Genomic DNA, 19400 nt, shown 5'->3' on the forward strand with positions numbered 1-19400 from the left:
ATGGATTTTGATGTGAGAGGACAACAAAGGATGCAACTTTCCAGAAGAGGAAGTGTTATTATGGATTATGGACTCATATTTTGGCCAGAAGCAATGGTTTGCATGCTGCATGTTTGTAAGAAATGACATTCATTAATGGACTGGAGTAGTGTGGATTATTGTGATGTTTTACTCTCAATAACGGCACCCATTCACTGCAGAAGTTAAATTAGAGAATTTCTCCAAATCTGTTCTGATGAAAATCAAACTCATCTACTTCTTGGATGGCCTGAGGATGAGTTAAATCTCACACATTTTTCATTTTTGCATGAACCATTTCTTTAAGAGAATTAAACCACTAAGCATGAATACTTCCATATTTCACATTATTCGGAATTGGTTTTGTTTCCGACCCAACCAAAAATGGAGTTTGTAGTTACTAGTGATCTTTAGAGAGTACACAATAAAAGTAAAACTTTGTTGAATCTGCAGACGTTTTTCACATTTTCTGTGCAGATTTTGGAAGAAAATCTGAAAGCATCATCAAGCTAGCCAAAATAAACAAGTGAAGACGCAATATGAGGATAATGTGCTCACAGATTCTGCACAGACGTTGGCAACTGTTAAACTTGCCTTAACATTAAAGTACACAACATCATATTTCCGTCAGCTATTCCATGATCAGTAATGTATTAAGCTCATCAAAACACCTGCACTGTAAATCTCAAACTTGCATTTTTTCCATGTCATTGCTTCCTTGGTGGTGAGATCTCATCGCTAATGAAACAGTCACGCCTCAATAATTTAGTTTTAAATTGGAGGTTAGTTTATTATAGTTTTTTTTTTGTTTTGTTTTTTTTTGCTAGCATATAATGGTCTCTTGAGACATCCTACTGCAACCTTAAAAGCACCTATTTTGGTGGAACTTCTCTTAAGTTGGAGTTGATTTCTATTGATTTTATTTTCATTAATACTGTCACATTGGTCTGAGCTCAACATTTAAGCAATCGTCAAGATTGGATATTGCAACTTCGTTTAGGTAACCACTGTGATGCACAGTGTAGACTTTAACGATAGCACGAATTTACCCAAAATTTGTTCGAAAGAAACAGAAATCTTTTTGTTGCTGTTGGTTTAAAGCCACTAAATGGATTACGAGTTCAAAAAGGCGAAGTTATGTTAAATGCTCTTGTAGGAATTTTTAGGATCTATAATAAGTCCTATGTCCACTTGGGTAACATCTTTACTTTTTGTTTTAAAGGAAGACCTCTGTCTTTATCTCAGGGTTGATTTTAGTGTATTTGTGTGTAAAAATCGTGTTACTCGCTTTTTTTTTTTTCTTCAGTACTGCAATTGTCGCTTAACCAGTTTCAAGACTTGAAGACTTCAGGGTGTGCCTTTTTGCAGATCTGCAGTTATTCACGCGTTGGATATTTAGATGTAGCCGAACCATCTCTATTTATAATATTCAACTCCTCTCAGTCTTCAAAGTCAGCATTTATATTAAATGATCTCTTCAAATCTGCAGGCTTTTATACCGCCAAAACGGATTACTTGCCTATCCTTTCTGAGATAAAGGAATTTATTGCCAGGTCATTTGTTTTTGTAGCCATTTTGTGTACGTTTCATGCAATTGAACTGGAGTATTTAAGCATGTTTCATGGTGTGATGGTGGTCTTTTGATGTTATGGTTCTTTGAAGAGTAAATTGGAACAGGAAAACAAAACAGTCTGTGTATTTTGTCATAGTTTGATATTGCTGTTTAGAGAGGAAAGTATCAAGGCTTATTTTCATATTTAATGACATTATTGGAGGTCTGATAATACAGATAAATAAATCAAGATTTACTGCTCTCATAAAAGCCATTAATACAATCCTCAACAGTTCCTTTGTACCTAACCGAAATTGATTTTCAATGTTTCCTTGAGCCAAACGCAGATTGTATAAACCTTTGCAGATGGGCTCAATTTATTTCTGGTTTTTGAAAGTATGCATTCGAAGTCAGCCATTTGTAAACCAACTGTTTTAAACTATTGTTGCAAAGCAACATTTACATGATCCCCCATGAGCCAATGGGAATCACTGTTTGATTTGAAAAGGGAACCAAAATGTTTACCCAGGTGAATCTCATGAAACTCGTCAAAAAACAGTCATATTTCACCACAAGTATGTTTAAATATCTCATGGAAATAAGGCCCATTTTTGGAACCTTTGTTTTTGCATTGTGAAAATTATTTTCATAACATTAAGCACAGAATAATTCTTTATTGTAATGCATAATTTATATATATAATTCTGCAAGGTTTTAATTTAAAGTACTGTTTTTGTTACTGCATTACTGTAATGAGAATTAGTTTTTTTTTTTTTCTGCATTGTGGTAATGACATTTAGGAGGGGAAAATTGCCTTAATTGCTTCAATGCAAACAAAAAAATCTTTTTGAGGTGAAATATGACTTTTTCCATGAGGTTCATCCACCCAGTGCTGACTTCCTAAAAAAAAAAATTTTTTTTTTTAAATCACTGTCTAATGAACAGTCTCCGTGCTTCCTCACTGGAACTCATTTTATTGTGATTGTTGACTACGTTCAGGGTTGGTTTTGAAATATGAATGTAGTACTAATTAGTGTCAAACGTCATAAAATTAGAAGATAGGAATGATTGAAATCTGAATTTTGACACTTGGTGCCTGAAACACCCAAGAGTGTAGTATGTTTTCTCACACAGAAAAATGATTAATGGTACATATTGTTCCCTGGCCTTGATGGGAAACTATATGCTGTGCACATACACACAGTAGATTTATGAGAAGTCATAAAGTTACTTGAAAACATAAGGGTTGTGCACAAGTACAGGCTTTAGTGTTTTAGCTTATAGCTGTAGGATGTAGTTTGAAATGAATGATTTGTGTGTTTGTTCAAGTGTGTCCAAAGAGAGTGCTGTCCACCTCATGTTTGTTCCCACTGTAACTCGTTGCTTGCACTCATGTATTGACTTTTTCGTGAGATGGGGTGTTGCATTGTGGTCTTTTTACCATGATTCCTAACATCAGGATATGTAATTGGTTTTGATGATTTCTTCCATGTTATCTCATGATAGACTGCTTAAATTAAGGTACACTTTAACTTCAACCTGAATACGAAAATAAATGTTTGTATATTATACTCCAATAAGGAATGTTTAGAATATTTCTCCGATGTGGATGTAGTTTGTAATACCTTTTTTTTCACTTTGTACAAGAATTCACTGTGTGAAATTTTGGATTGCATTTTTTTATAATACAATTGCTTTTCTTCTTTGAGAGGGCAGGGGTATTACTAACTGGATTTTTGAATTAGATATTGAAAAACTTGAAAATATTATTTAATAAGAAATGTATTTTATGTGGAGCAGTGATTCTGGCATGGATGATGATTAAATGATATTGTAAACCATTTTCCTCTCTGGTCTTTTGTACAAATGCATGCACTTTTATGCAGCAACCATTAACATTGAACAAAACACTAAACAAAAGAATCTTTAATACCAATAACTGATAAGAAACAAAACAGTTTCACCTCATTTTAACAATGTTTTGAACAGATTTCCCATTATTAGTAAAATTTGCTTTGCTTGTTATGGCTAACCTTACACCATGAATTAATAGCACAAAGGTTGTCCTGAGTAAATTTCCATCTCTAGTCCTTCCAGTGCTCTTAAGGGCATTGACCTATCCAGAGAAGTGTTTCCTCACTTTGCTCCTTACTTTAGTATAACCTAAACTGGTCTTTAGTCCCAAAACTGGTCTTTAACAAGGAAATACGACAAGTAAGTGAAAAATGTTTAAATGCATTGAAAATCCTGAGAGCAGTTTTGTTGGAACAGTTGTACGAAGCGTTTTCGTGGGGTTAAAAATTTTATTAAATTTTCACCTTAATTAGAAACAATCCTAGTTTAAAGTGGATCTTTATAAGTCAATCATCCATTGGTAGTGACATTTAATTCAGATTAAACCTTAATTTGTGACTAGCAGTGTATGATTAATAAAGTAAAAATTGCCGAAATTGACTCAGCTATGGTAATTTAAACTTTAAATGGAGTGACTTTGTAACCACTCTGGATTTTAAAGTAAAAGCAGTTAACGATTTCTTTGTAGAAAAGTAGTGTTATGGAAAATTTGCACATTGCTAACTGTTTTAAGTCTAATTAAAGTACAAATTTAAAAAAAAAAAACTTACCAATTCTCTACAGACATCTCATGATTCCATGACTTGTCTGACCACCAGAATTTGCACTGAACTGCTTTTCCTGGGCTGGTTTCCCATTCCATCTTGGGCAGAATGAAGTTGTTGGCATGTACATGGGGTTTGTGGGTACTCGCCCTCTGTTCGGTCCAGGCAGCCAAATATATCTGCAATGCAAAGCCCAAAGATCTACCTTTGGAGCCAATTTGCATCTACCGCAGCCCGGATTCTACAACACAACCAACTGGAAAAACCAGAGAAGATCCCAGCTGGCATCAACCCTCGAGTGTGGGAACTGTCCAAAGCCAACAGCCACTTCGCCCTCATGTTTTTCAAGCAGCTTGCTGAGGGAAAGTCCAACGATGAAAACATCTTTCTGTCGCCAATAAGTATCTCAACAGCTTTCGCCATGACGAAGCTAGGGGCCTGTAACACCACACTGGAGCAGCTCATGAAAGTAAGGTCAAATAATTGTAACTCCAAATAAAGATCGATCACTTAGCAGGTCAACAATTTCTTTATTCTTCACATGTAGGTTATTCAGTTCAATACAATAAAGGAGAAGACCTCAGACCAGGTCCATCTCTTCTTCGCCAAGCTGAACTGTCGACTATACTGCAAAAAGCATGAGACAACAGATTTGATCTCTTGTTTGGAGAAAATCTATGCATTTTAATGAGTCCTACCAGCACATCAGTGAGATGGTCTATGGAGCCAAGTTGCTGCCTCTCTCGATTTTAAGGTTACATTATAAGTGTCTAAATGTAGCACATCTGATCTTTGACACTGTACTAAACATTAAAGTTTCGTCCTCCAGGGGTAACCGGAAGTTTCAAGGATGACGATAAATGAATGGATAGCCAACAAGACTGATAACCGAATAAGACACCCTGCCAGAAGGCTCAATAGACTCTAACATCATATTAGTCTTGGTGAATGCAATCTACTTCAAAGAAGTGAGGATGCAGAGAGATAATTGTAATTAAGACGCAATTTTCCGGGGTGTCCGCCTTCCAGCAGAGTTTAGCTCAAACACCAATTAAAACACACCTGCTAATAAAGGTCCAGTAGCGAACGGCGACTCTTAGGGGGTGTTTACACAACACTATTTTCAACTAAAAACGGAAAACTTTTTGTGATTTTTGGCTGTTCCTTTAAATGTCAACTGCATGAAAATGAAAATTTGTGAAAATGGTGAATTCATATGCACATATTATTTGTTCAGGCTATAGAAACAAGTCTTTGCGCATGCACGTAGTGTTCGACATCGCCAACTACTGGCCGGGCATGCATAATACAACTTTTTTTAGTCATTTTCAACGTTGTGGTCTATATGCAAAACTTTTCAAAAACACAAAGGAAAAACTTTTCCATTTTCAGCACATCAGTGACATAAACGTACCCTTAAACCTTAGCCTTCTCAACTTCTTTACTCATCCAGGGAACTTAGGTCCTCTTCTAGACAACTTCAGCTCTTAAGAGGCTAGTCCAGCCTTAAAAAAGCAACAAGCAAACAGCACAGTAAGAGTAACCATCAAAATAAAACAGCTCATTCAAATAAAATGCAAATCCTCATTACAAATAATTGCATAATCACAAAATCGGTTTGTGCACTTCAGCAGAGTATGATGACAACAACCCGGGTTGCAAAATGTATGACAGACACCCATCCTACCACACAAAACCAACAAAACAAAGTAAGCATTTAATAACACATTATGACAAGGCTCACGGCAATGCAAATAAGTGACAGACACTACAGCACCCTAGACAGTAGTGGTGTAACGGTACACAAAAATGATGGTTCGGTACGTACCTCGGTTTTGAAGGTATTTTCGGTACGGGTGGGGGATTAAAAATAAAATTGCTTCTTTATTTAATTAAATAGTGGTTTACTAAACAAGTTGTGGTTCTGTCCTTAAATAAAGTAATTTTTAATAAACATTTTTTTAAAAGATAAATAAAAAATCTGTCTCAGCTAATGACATATTCTATGTAGGAAGCACTACTTGCACATTACTGTATTTGCCGATAAAATTGACAGAATGTAAAGGATGAGACTTTGTTTCTTATCCAAAGTAACAAAACACAAACCTATATGTCATTATTGTGTGGAATTACAACAAATATGTTAGTAAAGTTAGTAAATTTAAACACTGACCACTAATTCTCCCAATTGACTTTTCTCAAACAAATAAAAACAAACATACAAAACATTTGCAGCAACGGCCAGAATAAAAACATTTGGTACGGCGCCAGATAGATTTTAATGAACTTACCCATTGATGATTTACTTAAAGACAGGTGTAACTGCTGAGGCTGAAATGCCTCTCAGTTTTCTGCACCAAATTAAGCTCTGGTGAACGTTATATCTTCCATTTCCAATTAACTCCAAATTTTCTTTAAAAGGTTATCTTGAAAACGACTATAAATCAGCAACAATGGCCTCCTCAGTAATGTTACTCACGGCTTCCACCGTGAACAGCTTCATAATAGCGGAACTTGTCATAAAGTTAAGTGATATCAAACACCACTGGGGAGAGATATGATAATAAGTCTCTCATTGATTTACTATCATTTGGCCATCTGTAATTTTATAGATGGACCACCAATCACAGAGCTGAAAGCGTTAGGGCGGGAGAATTTCTAATATGGCTGTCTTTCATTTAACCCTTCACATTCTAAAACAATCTGAATAGGCAGATTTGAAGGGATTATTTCTTTTATTTTATTTAGATGTCGAGTTATGAATTGCTAAAAAAAAATAGAACTGATGACTTTTAAATATAATAATAATATTTAACCCTCTGGTGTTGTTTGGTCATTTTAATCGCTACTTCATCGGAATGGTACGAAACTCTATGACTTTTATGGCATTAATGTGATCACAAATAAATTTGTGGACTTGATTCGAAAAAGCTAAATGGTTGTAAAAAAAAAAAAAAAAAAAAAATACAAAATATTCACACTTGTGTTGTTCGTGGTCAAAAATGACCACCATTGGAAATGAATGAAAAATACACAAAAACAAAAACAAAAAAAAAAGAAAAAAGAAAGAAAGAAAATACAGAGTTTTTTGTGTACAATTTACAAATCATTCACGGTGCACAAAAAAGTGAACAGCAATGAAGGGGTGACGCTCCAAAATATCATAAGAGTACAAAATGGACACACTTTTGATCGCAAACAACACGTGTGACCCCAAATGAAAAATACCATAGGGTTAAAAGTTTTTATTCATTCTATTCATATACAGTAGAAGACCTTGACAAATTCTTCAGGATCACTAGAAACTTCCAGCCAAAGTATGTTGGAGCTAAACTCTGGAAAGTGGTCCTCCAGGAGCAGGACTGAACTCCCCTGATTGTGAACTGTGTTACAATCTGGTTTTTGTGTTCCAGGGTCAATGAAATTCCAGTATGCCAGAATCAATGATGACAAGGTGAAGATCCTTGGAATTGCCCTACAATGGTGGTGACATCACAATGGTGCTCATATTACCTTTTGAAAGTACAACCCTGTCGGAAGTAAGTCGATTATAAACAATAGGCAAAATGTTCTCCTCAAAAATCTTCTCCTCTAGTCCTACCCAACAAAACTGCATCCAATTAAGGTGGTGGAAAACATGAACCTCAAGAAACTTGAGGGCTGGTTACAAGCCAGGAAAGAGACCACAGTGTTCGTGCAGCTTCCTCGTTTTCATATTGAGGACAACTTTAGCCTCAAAGAGCAGCTGGTGAAAATGGGCCTTGAACATCTTTTGAGTCCAGAAAACACCAGTCTCCCAGGTATGAAAATAGCTGTTGTTCCAAACTTGTATGACTTTTTTTCTGTAGAACCTAAAAGCTTCATAAGACTAGGAATGTAGAGCACAAGTCATATAGACTACTTCTAGGGGATCTTGGCTTGATTACTATGAAATGTTGCTGTATGGATTTGTGTTCATTGTTGGGGTGACATCTTGAATTCTGATGAATCTGTACAATAATATTGTCACAACGTTGTGTTGTGCTAGGAATAGTTGCCAATGATGGACCCAACTTGTACATCTCCAACGCCTACCATAAGGCCTTCCTTTAGATGAAATACATTCAATATTGTTTGCAATCTCAAGCAGCATGTTTTATGATTAGTCTTACTGCGTATCAAGACGGATTACACAATTTCTTAGCCAATGGTTTGGTTTTCCAATTTTTCAGGTGAATGAAGAAGGTAGCGAGGCTGCTGCCACCACAGCGGTTGTTCTTTTCGGATGGTTCTTAAACATCTTCCAGGATAATTTTTTGGCAGACCGACCCTTCTTCCTTCTCAATGCCTTGATCTTCACCGGCCGAGATGCAAATCCTTGTGGGAGCAGCCAATATGGATTGGATATGATCCAAAATGAAGACAATGGTTATTGATCGTCCTCACTTTTAACTTGACAAGGCGGCATTGTTTCTTCATTATTGCTTAATAATGAACATTAAATTTGTCACAATATATTGATTTTCTCAGTAAACCAAGCACGCACTGGAAACAAACACATAAAAGCACAGGACAAGGATAAAACAGGTTTATTTTTTTAATCTTAGAAATTTGGGTTTAGCAGTGTCACACAATCTGGGCTTACATAATGATACATTTATGAACATAATTAAAGATCCTTCACAGTTACACTTAAGTGCTTTATTTCTATTTAGAAGAATGGACTTGACACACTGCCAGTGAGGAAAAAACATAGTGGTTATTGTGAAAATGGCATTCACATTATTAATGATCTTTCTGATTGCTGTACCATTTTAAATGTGAGAAGTCTCAAATTCTAAGTAACCATAAACTCAGATTAATTTCAAATAAGTAATTATACCTTAATCACCTACAAATATAATTTATAAAACTTTTACTTTTTCAATAAAACATTTACTTTTTCAATAAATATACTGGTTTGCTATTAAAAGTAGAGTAACTGAGTAATTAATGCTCATGTTTTAGAATTTGGACCTTTTTATTAACAATACAACACCTATTATATTTTGTTTTATTTCATGGATATGCAAAATAAATTTTTTCCTCAAGTATGATTTAAATTAAAGTGATTAAAATCTCAGACACATGGAAATAAATTTACAGACTATATTGCTTTTTGCAAGATAAAACAATATAGCAAGACAAATTGTAAAGGTCAATATTTTGGCTTCTCTTGGTGCAAATTTAGATGTCTGGAAATGTCTTTGTGTTTGGCCGTTGCAAAAGACAAAGACAACATGCAAAAAAACAATTTCTACTGAGGGTCAGTAGAAATACAATGTCTTATTTCCTTGTACAAAGACTCTTTGAGGTTAATTATTATTATTTTTTTTGACAAAGCATCACGTTTGCTTGCTTATTCAGACAGACTAAGTTATGAAATATATACGTAGTCTAGTCTATTGAAGTAAAATGTGTTGCTTGTACAAAATATTTGCTCCAGAGGGACTTTGCTGAGTGTTGTCATTCAGTCTTCCCAAAAACCTAGTAAGTAGAGACATGCACTGTATAACTTTTCACAAGCCAGACCATGAAGAAAAAAAAAAAAAAAACAGAGGTTACTGTAATCACTGAAACAAATTTTATCACATTTGCCAATATTTATAATTGTTTTATAAGTTCAAGATACATATTTTTTTCTTGTCGAAATCAACAGTTTCACAACTTTTAAAGAGATATTGTGTTTGTTGTGGTGTGTTTAAATTTTGCACCACTTCATCTGAAAGCAACTTTTGAACTGGAAATATTGCTTCAAAAGTAGCTTCATTTCAAACTACACATTCTGTAACACTGTGTTAAGATTAGACACATTTTGGTTAGAAATGACTTGCTCAGTCAACACCATTAAACTGCAGTAGATGTATTGTCATACCGAAACATTAAATATTTCAGCCTATTATATACACTGCAGCAATACATTTATCCTCCACCATGTTATTTAAAGCTTGAAATCAAATACAAAAGCCAAACATAATATTTGAATGAATAATATTGTAAATATTGAATAACAGGCAGCATGGTCAACCATCAATGTTTTCGAGATCAACAACAGATATGCACAAAGGGAAAACATGCTGAAAGTTATCATTAGCCCTAAAACCCAAATTAATATGATTCAATTTAGGAACCGCTAAAATGTGCAGTAAAATAACTGGAATGACTGATTACAGATATAGATCCCTTGTTATTAGATTGCAATTAATTCATTCACATAGAGATAATTTAAGTCACTATCACCCATATATGATTGGCATACACAAAACAGGCCCATTCCCCAAACCTAAATTTAAACTTAAAAGCAAAGTCCATAAAAAAGAACATCTTTTCTTGATATACTATAACATATTAGATTATGATTATTGATGTTTACAGACAAAATTATTTGCCCTTTTTTTATTATCATGAGGGTGCATTGTGATATATAAAAGCAATATTAGCATGCTCTTCTATTTACCTGGGGTTCTGCGCTGTACAACAAACTTGAAATTATACAGTTTTCAGGATTGTATTTCACTGTGACCACTTCTGAGGCATGGGTATTTACATTGAGAGGAAATGTTCATGTGTATGTAGTTTTTTTCTTTTTCTGCTGCACTTGTGAAACATGTCGACCCAAATTACCCAGAGCTAGAATTCTAAGTAAGAAAATCTGCTTGGTACAAGCCAAAAAAAAAAAAAAGGTAAACACAAAAAGTAAACAGTGAGTTCCTGATATTTATAAGAAGTGTTTACCTGCTGACCTGTGTTCACAGATGTGAGAAACGGTAAAAGTAAGTTCTGACCTGTGTTGATATTAAGTGAGGTGCAGAAAATCCCTATTGGAAACATCAGTAGCTGATTTTTATATGCCTCAACCCTTTCCTAAAAAATCAGTCACAACCAAGTGTGATTCACAGCCTTATAAAAATGCTAACAGTTTTACTTTCGCTTAAAACGCCTTTGTTTTTGTTGATCATTCTAGAAACTGTCTCTGTATAGTTATTACAAGTAAAAATTTGTCTAAATATGCATAAGTGACATGTATATAGATATACAAAAATTCTAAAAACAAAACAAAACGCATCCCCATCCCATTTTCTAAGTGCCTGATGTAATCTCTTTTTTTTTCCTCTTCACCCTCCAAATCTTAAGGGTTTAAGAACTTTCACAATAAATTTCAGTTCCTTTGGTTACTGAAAGCACCAGCTGGAAACATTTGTTCATAAGCCAAGTGTAAAGGCACTTGACCCCAAAGTTAAAGTGCCTTCCATCAGATGAAGGGAAATCTTACACTCAAAGTCATTCCGTGGCATTTCGGCGTATCCCAGTCATCACAGACATACGGTTTACGTTTTCCTAAATGGCATCGACGACCAAGTCCGCATTTTGGTTCGTCTCAGCCTTAGACTCATCTCTTTTGACTTGACACAAAAAAAAGGTTACAATCCTCTGAGAGACCCCTTCCCCCCTGCTCAAAACACATTCTTACAAACAAAATATTGCCAGACTAGTAAAACAAGTTGATGAGACTAGCGAATCTCAACGAGCGACTTAAAATGTATGAAAAGAAATAAACAATGAACATAAAAATTCAGCTGAGTGCATCCACGCATCTGCGTGCGACAGATCAGTATTGCGAAGTAATGTGAGACAGAGGTAACTGAGCGGTCTATTGTAGCTTATCTGAGGTTGAAGGATTTCCTTGTTTTTTATCACTGTGTCTCGCCAACATTCAGCAGCTGAGTTGTTGAGTTTAGAGATGTATGAAGGCCTTAAAGGGGAACTAAACTTGAAATAAATATGTGTCAATGATATACTCCTACCAACGTCTTTTCACCAGAGTGCCTATATCACAGTATTACTATCAACATTAAAAGTAAAATAATGATGTGAGTTATCTTGTTATAAACCCAAAGTTCTATAACTACAATTTCCTTGCGTTGAGGCTAAGTGTGAGCAATGTGTTTCGGTTTCTATGGCAGGCCAGATCGGCACTTAACACAAAATGAAAAAATAAATCAAGAATCTGATGTTAGGTCAGACCTGAGGGTCCCTAATAAAAAACTGAACCCGTTTTCCTAAGCTTGCCATGGCTGGGGAGCGCAAAGTCTAGCCCCAGGTTAATTTATCAAGATTGTCTCAAGGCAAAGTAGCAAAGGACTACGATGTCCTCTCTTTTTATAACTCATCTTCTGGCACAGAGAAGTTTGGCAATTTTGACGCAATTTGACCAAATCATAGCTAGAGCTTCTCTTTTAGTTAATCCTGAAAGATCTGTAGTAGTACAAAAATATAAAAAGTAACATATAAAAGACAGGAAAGACTAAAAACAAAAAAAAAGAAAAGAAAAATCACTGCATCCAGTGGTGTGTGAGGTTGTTGGAGTGTGGCTTGTCTTCATATATTGACGTCCTGTTCAGTTTGTATGGTGAAGGTAGATGTGGTTTAAAGCAGAAATACCATTTATAAATCCCTAGAGAATACTATTCCTACCAAATTGTTCCTTGCATCTTTGTTATCACTGGAAAAAATAGAGGATCTTCGTCCAAGTAGGACGCAGTAGACTCTCCCTTTTTTATCCGTTCCTCATTGACAGCAGCTGAGAGAACCTCCCGCTCACTCAACTCCTTCCAACTTGTAATTTCAGTGTGGATGGTGGGAGACAAGGGACAGAGGGATTTCTCAAGAGAAGGTCCTGTTGGACCCCACTGTCCTGTGTCTCCCTAAACTTGTGACATTTTCCTTCAAAGCCTTTCAGTCGGGACCAGTGGTGGATACCGAAGGTTGGACACCTTCTCCGAAGGACGAACCAGCACCTCCCCCTCCACCATTGCCCTCTGCATCCTCCTGGGAGGGCGACTCGTCTTCGTTTTGGCCTCCACGGGAGGTGACCGTGGTAGTCTCGGGCGAGGCACTATGGGACACCTCCTGTGGGGCACAGCCTGGATGGTTTTTGCGGAAGTGCTGGTTGAGGATTGCCTGGAACGGGAAGCTCTTGCCGCAGACGTGGCAATGGAAAGGCTTATTTCCTGTGTGCTTACGGATATGGTACTCGAGTTGGTCCTTGCGGGTGTATTTCTTCCCGCAGATTCGGCAAACAAAGGGGGGTAATGCCCATGTGCAGGCGCATGTGGCGATCTAGGCTGCCCTTCTGGTTGAAGGACTTGCAGCAGTAAATGCAGGTGAGACGAGGGTTGTAGCGGAACCACCGATCACCTACCTGTTCTCGTAGTAGGTACTCCTCATATCCCCCCATGTCAAACACAGCTTGTTCCTCTCCCTAGTAAGGGAAATGTGAGAGGTTATGGTTTGTTTTCATGATTCCCACCGCTTTTTCCCAATTGAAATGCACTCTAAGTTAGGCACACCAACTGTTCTGAGTATTACAAAACTGCAGGCAATTTAAGGTTTCTTATTTGCTCGGTGAGGTGTGCTCCACTGATATTCCTTGAAATGACTTCAACTGTGTGTTCAGAGATCATAAAAAGTTAAAACCAAGGGTTGTAAGTGTATATAGAGCCAAGTCTTGATCAAGGTTGCCCTACCCTGTGAGGTGGGGTGTCTCTGATCGTCGACTCTTCCTGGAGACTCACTCTTGGCTCTCTGGTGATCAGCCATCACAACCACACTTCCTGTGGGACTAAACCTGAAAGAAAAACACAATATGGGTTCAATCTTTTACAGGACGCTTGTCAGCAGAAGAAAATGGGTTAATGGGGTAAATGCATCACATTTTAAAGTATGCATTGGGCTTTCCAAACCTTATAATCAACATGAAAGGATGTTTTGCAACTACATCCAATATACATCCAATTCAGAGTAGAATGGGATATTTATTCAATATGGTATCATCAAGTACTGATTGGATAATGTAAATGGTCAAAAGGAAGGGGTTGAAAAGTAAGAAGGCTTGGTGACATTAGCTGAAATAGAAACTTGTTTTAGAAGTGAAGAAAGGCACTATATTTTGATAAAGACCAATTAAAACACTTCCATCAAAAATAACAAGAACTTATGAATTATGTTCAATAAGAATAAGATTTTGATTTCATTTTGATGTTGAAAGTAAACATCAGAAAGAATTTACACACCTCTCTGTTTCACTGACGCTACTGGACGGCTGGGAGCTTTTCCCACCTCTTCCTCCTTCCTGCACCAGTGTGGTACGTCCTGAGGTGTCAATCATCACTGTCGGCCCCTCCTCGGCCCCACTGCCCCTTTCTGCCGACGCTTGGGTCTCCGCTCCCATCCACTCATCCATCCTTTCCGTCTTAATCCGAAACCATCCACCCATCCGCACATTCTCCTCTCCTCCTCTCTCCACCTCAGTCCCCGTCTCGACATTACCACTGCCCAGCTCGGTTAATGCGGAGAATGGGCTCTTTCCCCAGTTCCCACCTCCTCTGAGCCAATGCCACTGTGCTCCACAATCTGGGGACTCATGGACTCCCCAGGGGGACTGATCTCTCGGACTTCCCTCACATCACGGATGTTGATCACCCCAGTGTTGCCAATCAATCGGGAACTGGTAAGTCTGGGACTTAGGGAGCGGGACCCACCTAGCCCGGTCCCACCTCTTCCTGACTCAACGGTTTGGTTGGCGGTCCTGTGGGGCCCCGTTCCCGATCTCCTCTTCCACATCTGACACACTGATTTTAAAGTGGATTCCTTCTAAAATCTGGGTGCAACGGTCAATAATGTGCTGCATTTGAAGGAAGCTGGCAGCCGTCAGGTAGCTGATGATATCAGCGAGCTGCAAGCACAAGCGTCCCCGTGTAGCAGAAGGAGAGTAGCTGCTCGAACACGGTTGGGTTGCGGATTACTGATATGGACACGGTGCTCATCTCACTCAGTGACATGTGATCCCTGAAGTAGGGTGAGCTGGCGGCGAGGACCACCTTGTGGGCACGAAAACTGTGGCCCTGGACATTGACCACAATGTCACATAGACGGCCCTGTATTCGCAACTGGTTCAGATGCGACAGGACGACGAGTGCTGAAGTCCGGAATATCAAGTTGGATGCTTCCTGCTCGTTCCATGCGGGCTGCCTATTGCTGCTTTTCAAATCTGCTGATAAAACAAACAAACAAACAAAAAAGTTTAGAACTGTTACAGTGGGAATTACTGAGCATGTCAGCAATAAAAATCATACAACACCACAGAACAATCAGTTATTAACAAACAATGTTAAATATATATTTAAAAAAAAATCCAAAACTTCCTCGTATCCCAAATTTAAACACAGAGACAACAATTATTAAACCACTCGTAGACTGATTCCCACAGAAAGTGTAAACACTGCCTCTCTGTGGTGTGACTTTAGGGGTGGAACTAACTGTTCATCCGACCAATGGCTGACAGGGGAGTGTTTGAAAACCTGTTTTTTAAAAAAAAGAAATTAGCTGTATTCTGACTAACAGGGTCTCTACTTAGTGTTCACTGCACCCTACACACTCAAACAGGGGATATTTGTAAAAAGTTTTTATTTGGTCATATAGAAAACTCAAGTCACACTGTCACAGACAACACTAGAGTCAAGTAGGTATTTAGATATAATATACATTACCATACTTTTAAATATATATATATATATATATATATATATATATATATATATATATATATATATATATATATATATATATAATATAACAACTCCATGCTGTACATATATATAGTACTATATATTTAAATAAACACACCTAGTTTAGTAATAAACAACTGATGTTTAAAATGAAAATGTGATATCTTCTAGCTAATCACATCTCACTTTACACGCTCAAAAACAGCACAAAAAGCACTTTCTTTTTCATCAGCCTGAATAAAAATGCCAGTTTTTTTTTTTTTTAGCCAAACCTTTTCTGTGTCCAAAATCCCATTTTACTAGAGTCTGTACTGAATTTGATAAATTATTGACATAATTGATAAATAGTGGGACCAGCGTTCTTGGTACCTATAGCACTTACATGTGGAAAGAGCCACATGGCTCATCATTTTTATTTTTATTGTCAGCTTTTCTGAATCTGACAGTTCCTCAGCTTAACAGGTCTTATGGGACAGGAAAGTTTCCTGACTGCAATACTCACAATGTCAGTAGATGCAATACGTCAATTTGGATATTTTTCACCTAGCGTTTCTTTATTACTGCATATTTGGGCACAACGTACATTTGACATGCTATATAGCAGGGAAGTGACATATTTGAGGTGGTACAAAATGCCTTGTGGGTAAATAACCCCCTTTCTACTTCCTGTAAAGTCTTATGCCGATGCACACTTGTTTTCCTAAGCAGTTTTGCAGTGCAAATCTTAAATTTTACTTAGTGGTCCTGTGAAGTACACATTGCATGATCTGATTAGGAAAATTAAACATACCCATGTTTTATAAAAAAATTGCATTGTTGTTTGTGACCTAAACATTACAATGTAACAAAGCTACAGAGTTAAATGATGGATAATTAAATTAATGGGCAGTTACAACAATCTGTTTAATTACAAGCTTGTGCAGTAACAGATTCATGAACACCATAAATACACATATTTCATTATTAACATGAAGGATAACATTTAATTACGTAATTAAATAGTAGCATTGCAACAATAACGATGTAATGTAAAGTACGATCCAGTTTTCTTCAAGAAAGTTAGATTTGTAGTGAGATGCACGTTTTTTTCCTCACCTTTTTAATAACAGGCACACAAAACGCTCCACTATGTCTTTCGGCACATTGGCACTTATTTATGGCTACAAACCCACAGCTGTTAGAGAGCAAAGTTGCCATTTTTTCATTGCATAGGTCAGTAGGATTGAGTCGCAGAGCTACTTTGTCTCTCTCTGTTTTGGACATAGTATCGGCCGACGGCGCAGGGCAGCTGTAACCGGCGGCGTGGCACCTCAGGTCGGTTCCAATAATATACTGCAGCGCGGTGATGCGATGAAGCCTACCCGAAAAACACGCACACACCCCGGCGCAGAGCAGGCAGGGAGGTGCCTTACCCCCCAGTCCACACCCAAATTTATATTAAAGAAAAATACAACACCAAAAACGATTTTCCTTTTTCGACAGCCTGTTCTGGGTGATTTGGCTTTGAATCCCCCCCATTTTCACGCCCACTATTTAACGTTATACTTATCGCCAGGTATTCTGCTGTCGCTTTCGGTTCATCCGCCGCTCTCATATTCCCCCATGTATAACATGAGCCAATGTACAGAAAATGGCATTCTGGGAAATGTAGTTCCGTCCCCGCTACAGCCATCGCAACCAAAAATGGAGAATTTCCGCGAAAGGGACTCACGCTCCCATGATGCTTTGCTTTACCATCGCTGTGAAAGTGGGTAAAGAGTTTGGTTGCATTTTTTGGTGACAGTTTCTTCCTATATTCATGTGTGAGGGAGTATAAACAAAAATGTATTAACTTACTGAAATGCTGTAAGCCGTTTTAAACATTTACATTAATGTTGCCTTTAATGAATACATTAAACACATGTAAAAGAAACTCTTGTTGCAGGGCAATGCAGGACCTTCCATGACATCAATAAAACTGAACCCAATGAACCCATGAAAAAAAATTAGTCATGTGTCTTTACTAACAAACTGACATAATTATCCGTTATTCATACCTTACCATCCGTGATTTGCATTGTATTCCACTATATAGTTTTTCCACTATTAAACTTGTTACAATAATTTCAGTCATTTCTACATCTGATTTTATGAATTTCAGAGTTTGAAATAAAATGTTTATATCAGTAATCAAATCCTAAGGGATAGGCTGCAATTAAACTTAAATTTTTAACTTTAGTAAGTTTTTTTTTTTTTTTTTTTTTTTTTTTTTATTTTTTTAATACCGGTAAGCTAAATTGTAATTTATAATAATTATAATAATTATCATTTAAGGGAAATTTTATATGCAGTGCCAATTTTATGTGGCACTGCATTCCCTATCTGTGTGTCTGTAAGCTAAATTGGTGGTTGATTCATAACATATTCATGAATCTTCTTGAATCAGCATCTAGATTTTAGATTTAAATATATATTATGGATGTATAAAGGAAAGTATGCACTGTGTAATTACACAAAAAACAATAAAGAAGCAAATTGCTTACAGTAGAAGTATCAAGAAGTATTATCATGGAAACTGAATATGTCAGAAATTCATCCATTCAAATGTAAATGTGGATTATCAGTGTAAATATGTACATATAAGCATATTTGAAAATTTGCGAGTGGTTTATAATTATTATTTATAAAAAAAAATCTTAAAATCTAATAAAGAAGCAATTTTAGCAGTTGTCCAGTAAGTGGCGCTCTTTGCTCATATATGAGAATTGTTTGCTACTGTGAAGAAACCAGAATTATATTTACATTATATCTTATTGTACCTCGTGCTCTTCTGAAGTTATTAAATTGCATTTTAATTTAATTGCATCTATATAACCATATTATTCAATTGTAATTCTATTTACAGCTACAATGGTGTTTAAAAGTCTGAGACCACTTGTGAAAATGATTCTATTTTGCATTTTTCTAATTGTACAAATTAATTACGGAAAAAAAATAATTTAAATAAAAAAAATGAAAAATTAACAATAACAATTATATATTAATAACTAATCACTAAAAAAACCAACATTTTAGCAGATGGGTTTTGCATCTTGAACTTCAGTGAAAAAACATCAGGCTTTTGGCATGGTTAAATCTTATAATTTTTAATTAAATGTAAATCATTGCAAATTTTCAATATGGTCTTTGATTTTATAATTTTTTAATTAAATCTTCAACACTTTGATTGCTTTTTTTTCTTTCAACATATTTATTAACAACTAAAAGAACAAAAACACATGGACTAGATGTTACAATGTGCAAACACTGAACAGGGATAATACTGGCTCATGATTTGATTGTATGTATGAGGAACAGATAAATACAAACATGTAAATTAATTCTGTTGTAATGTGACATGCCAACAGAAAATTCACATAGACATTAATCTTAATTTCCCCAGATATTTCCATCCCATCAAATTAACTTCATTAGAGTTGAGCCATGCAACCCCAGCAAAGACAAAACTACACCTGATGGGCGGCAGAGCAGATCAATGTGCACGAGCTATGATACACGGCGTACTATCAAAGTAAAAATAATAAAATATATTTACAATTAATTAACACAACACTTAGTTCCATCCCACCAAGTTTCAAATTAATTGCA

At 36.4% G+C, this 19400-nt stretch overlaps 2 protein-coding genes and 2 pseudogenes across 3 annotated transcripts in view; 1 reads left to right on the plus strand and 3 right to left on the minus strand.

Annotated features, from left to right (window-relative positions):
- LOC109047541 (protein phosphatase 1 regulatory subunit 29-like) overlaps nucleotides 1–19400 on the minus strand; it is a 905211-nt gene that overhangs the window by 511766 nt on the left and 374045 nt on the right. The window lies entirely within an intron of this gene.
- Nucleotides 1–19400, minus strand: part of LOC109046565 (beta-1,3-N-acetylglucosaminyltransferase manic fringe) — a 788629-nt gene that overhangs the window by 382004 nt on the left and 387225 nt on the right. The window lies entirely within an intron of this gene.
- On the plus strand, nucleotides 188–8852 carry LOC109047801 (annotated as a pseudogene).
- Nucleotides 12166–15237, minus strand: LOC122135004 (annotated as a pseudogene).

Source organism: Cyprinus carpio, chromosome A22 (genome assembly GCF_018340385.1).
Source record: "Cyprinus carpio isolate SPL01 chromosome A22, ASM1834038v1, whole genome shotgun sequence".
NCBI classification, from domain to species: domain Eukaryota; kingdom Metazoa; phylum Chordata; class Actinopteri; order Cypriniformes; family Cyprinidae; genus Cyprinus; species Cyprinus carpio.